The following is a 5,977-nucleotide window of genomic DNA, read 5'->3' on the forward strand; positions in this document are numbered from 1 at the left end:
CCATTTAAATTAAGTACAAAAATAAACTTTCTTTCTAATGATGTATTAGCATAAGAGCTTAAAAGGATCAATGCATTGGTTGCCAACATGGACGATGCACATTAGGCAAAAACTACCAAGTTGAAGGCACAACTGAATGCTACAAATCAGCTAGTGAGGTTGTAAGCGGAGATAATGCAGCAGCAAGCAGAAATTATGAGGCAAATGCAGGAACAACTCCAGTCCCTAATGAAGGAGAAGGATGACAACAACAAGAGCGAAGGACCAACTTCGGGTGCTGACTTATAGGCTGCTACTTTACGGATATTAATTATGATTATAGTTCTTTTTTTTCCATTTTGTTTGCAACATTTTTATTTATATTTCATTTTGTTTATGTATAATTTTTTAGGATTGCCACTATATACATTTGTTGATATATACTTTTTTTAATACCGAATTCAGTATTGCTTATTTATTAATATTTTTTTTATTTGAGTGGTTGTTGTGTACAAGAAGAAGTCTATTAATTATAATATATATTTTTTCTAATTCGTCCAATTGGGATGGACTTTTGTTCAGTTTCTGTCACATAATGTGTCGCCTTAGTGTGACGGAATATGTTAATTACGTCTCAATTTTGCGACAGATTAATATCGCTGATTCTAATGCAAGTTTTGCGATAGATTAGGCTTTCATACCACGTCGCAAACTTTGCTACGAATTAATATAATACTTACGCAGCAAAGATGCGATGATGTTTCACCCACTTATATCCATCACAAATTTGCGATGGAAGTTTGCGATGGGAAATTATTTTGTGACAGAATAACATTATACACAGTTCTCCGAGTTGCGACTCAATTATAGAATTTTGCGTCAAAATATATCAATTGTAATTTGCGATGGATTTTGGATCGCCTAAAACCCGTTGCAAATGTCGTTTGCAACGAGGTTTTTTGCGACATCCATACTTCCTCCGTAAATTTTGTTATAGATCATATTTGCGCCAGATTATACCTTTCCGTCGCCAAATGCTTCTTTTTTATAGTGAATGATGGGACGTAAATTCGTTCTCATCTAAGCCCATTTTGGTGGCAAAATATCATTCATTCCCTCACCTGATGAGCAACTTCAGCATGAAAATTACTTGTTTTACACCTTTGTGACAAAAACACAGTGGGGGAACAGATGATGACGTAATCCTTTGGAAAACATATGAAAAGGGAAACGGATTGAGAGCATTTATTGCACCTGCTCCACTCAATTAATGCTTCTGGTCACTTTGCAGGAAACAAAGTTTCCATAAAGTAGAGGCGGTGCATCAATTAAGCACAAAGAAACGTGTACAGCAGGGAATAAAGAGTTCTCATTGGCTGAGAAGAAAGCAAGACATGGGGGACTGCAAGAAAACGGCAAAACTCAACAATAACTGTCTCATCCAGCAAGTTGCAAGCTTCCAAACACTGTGCCACTGCCCCACCCATACAGTCAAGAAACCAACTCCAAGGGATTTTACAAGATTGCCACTCACTCTTCTGCCTATAAATAGGACGTCCCAAACACGAAGACATCATCGAATTCCTTAAGAAGAGATCACCTAGTATTATTTAATTTGTAGTTTAATTTTGTATAGTTGAAGCTATAGTTAAGTGACAATACTTCTCCTTTATTCTCTATCATCCCCTTAAGACTCCTCACGAGCATCAACCATCTTCTCCACTTTATATTTTGTTGTAATCTGTCTTGTTTCATTTCAATATAAGTGTTTCTTCTTTCCTTTCCACTCGTTATCTCTGAACTAAATCTCGGGTCTATGGGACTTCAGTTTAGAATAATTATGTTTAAAGTAACAGCCATGGGCTGAAGTATCTGTGGAACGGATAAGCTGCAAAACTCTTAAAGAATTATTTTCAAAACTCTTGTACTGAAACTTTTTGTATTTCTCTGTCTAAGTAAGCTATATTCATTGTGTATCAATGGAAATTGAACACATACTGAGAAACGAACTTCCTTAAGGAAGGGATTTCAGACAGCTTAGCCATCAGGGGAAGGTAGTGTTTTGGCAACGACACTATTGGTTACCTTAGGAATAAGGGGCCACTTCGTCCATTTTAAGGTTCAGTACCAAGTACCTGTTGGAGTCAAGGGAGCCATAGGAATATGGAAACTTGTGAACCATCTAGTCCATGAGCTGAGGAATCAGAGTTGGAAGTTAAGAAACTGGGACAAAGCCAAAAAGTGCTAAGTCTTGAGCAGAGAAAATAACTATTTAAGAATGGAGCAGTGAATCCGTTCCTTGTGTTAAAAACTATTTTAAAACCATTCACCTTGTTGTCTCTTGATTATAGTTATTACTATGTTATTTTTTTATCTATTCAATCTTGTATCTATCAATCTCCAATGACTATTTTTGTGCCTTCTCTCATCAAGAAGGATCACATATATAACGACGCGAGGAGTTGTTTGCCGTCAAACTAAACTTATTGTTCTTGAGGAACGTTGTCGAGACAGTAGGGAACGTTTGACCAGATAGTTCAATCACTAACTTTTCTTCTCATTTTCATTCTTTATAAAATAGTTTAAGGCATTATTTAGAGTTCTATCCTCGTGGGAACGATAATCTGGGCATTAATACACCCATTATTACTTGATGCGTGCACTTGCACACTTGGGTTGGAAGTAAGGGAACAAATCTGTTTTCTCTTGCTAATTTAGAATAGATGAACGTCCTCCATCAGAATATATATTTTTCCACCAACAGCAAACCACCCAACAGTGAACACGACCCCTCACACGATTGGGCTTGAAGGGTAGATGATGCATCAGGCTCAACCTAATTGTATTAAAAAACTCTGCAAAACTTAATTAATTATTAAATAAATAGAGGATGGTGAGGATCGAACCCGAGACACTGAGACTCTAATACCATGTAAAGAATCAATTGAAACCAAAAGTTGAAGCGGTCGTTGGGTGATATTACATTAATAGTTTTATATATCTCTAACAGACACCTCATATTATTGTCTTCTCACTTTTACAACCTTCTTATGGATTCTTTCTGGGGTTATTTCTTTGTATTACTTTCTGAATTCAGTGTCCTTGTCGATCTTCCATAATCACATTCATATAACTAGATGTGGTACTGTTGTTACTGTTAAATGTGCTTCTTCTGAAAGTTCTGATTTGAGATTCAAGTTGAAATCTACCTCCACTTCACCTAATGTGTGTGTGTTATGTGTACTCTTTTCTACATTTTCCTTTTTATTTACATTTGCTATGTTTTGGTTAATGAATGCTTTGGCTTTTTTGCTTTGCTCTCTTTTCGTTTGCATGATTGTGTTTCTTTTTGTGTAGTGGTTTCGTAGAGAGAAAATGAGTTTGCTCTAACTTAAAAGATTCATTTTTTGGGGCAACTTGATTGTAGTCTTTTTATATTTTATTTTAAAAAAATTATAGTTAAAAGCATTGTTTTAGTTAATGTTAATGTTGAATGAAGGCACTTTTTTTTGTTAATTATTCTTTTACACTACTTTTATGTTTATTGGACCCGACCAACTGTACATTTTTCATTCTTTGAAATGTTGTTAAATATTAATATTTGGTAAGAAATTACTTAAATGAGTTCCATAAAAACATGAGATCAATAGGTAGAAAAAATATTAATATTATGTAAGACAAAATTTTAATTTTCGTCCCGCTTCCCTCCAATCCTGGCTCCGCCACATGATATATAGATAACAAAAAGGGACTCTTAAGAACAATTATTTGTCCATGTAGGTTCCATGAAACTGCATTTCTAGTATGAATACTCTTCAGATGCGAAGATTGAAGTCAATTATTTGAAATCAGAGCGGAACTTGTATTTAATATTGGTATCTTTCTGATTATTGTAATTGTACAACCGTGTTGAATGTTAAGATTAAGAAGTTGAACCACGTCAAGATAAAGATACGCAGAAAAGTTTGAATGACATGAATATAAAAAAGCATAGACTTTTTTTTTTGGGGGGAGAGGGGGGGTGTCACAAAGAATAAACTATTGACTTCTGTAAGTTTTGTCAACTACTAAATTATTAAGAGTTGTGCTATTTTTATTAATTTAATTTCAAGGATTACAACTAACTCATGATATAGTAAAAGGCCTTGACTAAAAAAAAAGGCCTTAAAAGGATTACACCTAACTCATGATATGGTTCTCTTGTAGCAGATCCCAAAAGTTTATAAAATTAGAAAAATTGTTAACTGTTTTCTATGTATACGTGGGAGCAAATCAGAAATGTCAATGTCATTCAACATAGAAACTCACACTTCGTTTTGCTGCGTCCAGTACATATTTGTTTTTGGTTTTTTTTCTTATTTCTTCTTCGATTTATTGATTATTCAACTAATTCAATTGAGTCGAATATGATCACAATAGCAACAAAATCTTTTTTATCAAATTTTTAATGCAGTTGTGTATCAAAAATTCAAACTCATAAGTTAAGCAAGGACAATCTCATATTAGTTAGTTCAAACTCGAAACCAATGATTAAACTTGAATAACTACATTTGTAACGTTTTCTTTTTAAAGTTTATATTTAGCATAAGTACTTACCAGGAATCTTGTGATTAATTAACCTTTTGAAGGCTAAAGGTGTTACGGGTTTAAAATAAAAGTACATGAAGAAAGACATACAATTGGAATAAAAACAATTGCTTAATTGGCAATAAGTTTCAATGCAAATTGACTCAATTGATAAAAGAGATTTATATAAAACACTTAACTTTCGGTCGAGTCGGATAAGATCATAAGGACAACAAAGCCCTTTTTAAATAATTTTTATAACAACTCCATGTACGTTGATCCACATAGTTGAATTTATCAAGGCACTCTGAGTTTCATAATTTAACTTAAATATCAATTAGTTTCGTAAACTTAACTATCACAATTTAGCAAAAAATAACTCAAAACACATTATATTATTTTATTTTATTTTTGGCTATATTGAGAAATTGAACACACAACCTATTAGATAATTACTCAAACCCCTCACCACTAGGCTAACTCTAGTGACTTTAAAACACATTATATTTATATATATTTTTTGAAATTTACAACTAATTGTGTTTAAAATCTTGTCAAATGATACGACTTAGTTTTCATAAATTGTTCTGTGACTTGCTACAAACCAACGAAGCGAGATGGACAAAAACAAGATTTTCTTCATAGATTCTTGTATTTAACGACAAAATATTTCTCTGAATCTATCTTTCAGATTCGCCTAAGAGCTTTTTTGGTTTTTATTTTTTTGTTTGTTAAACTGAAGATATCTTGTCTGTCACATCATTCATGGCAAGTTTCGAATAAAGTATTTCTTGAAATAGCACAATAACAACTAGTGCAAGAGCAAACCCATCGAATGGGAGTGTTAATTGGCAATTGGCCGTTAAGGCACAAATAATGATGAGTATAATAACCCTAATCAGTAAAGAGTAATTATGAATTTTTCAAGATTTATCATATAATACGCCCCAAACAGATCTTAACCAAAAAAATTTACGGGCTATATAATGCTTTGATAATATTTGAGGGAGATATGTGTAATCATCCTTCAAACAAAGAAAAATAAAAGAAATAATACTTAAATGATATTAATCCTAATACAATAGCAATGGGTCAAATATTGGGCCACCAAAAAATCACTAAAGGTCCGTAAATAAGAGATAAAACCTATAAGTATAACACTTACACTTTCTCTCACACCCATTTGGCTAATTGGTAGTTATTCTTGTACATAGTGATAAGAGGTATCTCCTCCCTAGATACTAGATACTTGAGGGAACCTTACATCCAAGATCAATTCACTAATCTCTGATTAAACATCTCTACCCATAGAATACAACATTGGAACCGTTTGTGGAGATCGATAAATTTCTAACGCAACTACCAATATGGTGAACACAAGGAGTAACAACCATAACTACCGCTGCCACCGCTTGCCTGCCACAATGGATCA

The sequence above is a fragment of the Gastrolobium bilobum genome, unplaced genomic scaffold, assembly GCF_033153095.1.
Source record: "Gastrolobium bilobum isolate Gb01-03AN ecotype WA unplaced genomic scaffold, APGP_CSIRO_Gbil_v1 utg202596, whole genome shotgun sequence".
Classification (NCBI taxonomy): Eukaryota; Viridiplantae; Streptophyta; class Magnoliopsida; order Fabales; family Fabaceae; genus Gastrolobium; species Gastrolobium bilobum.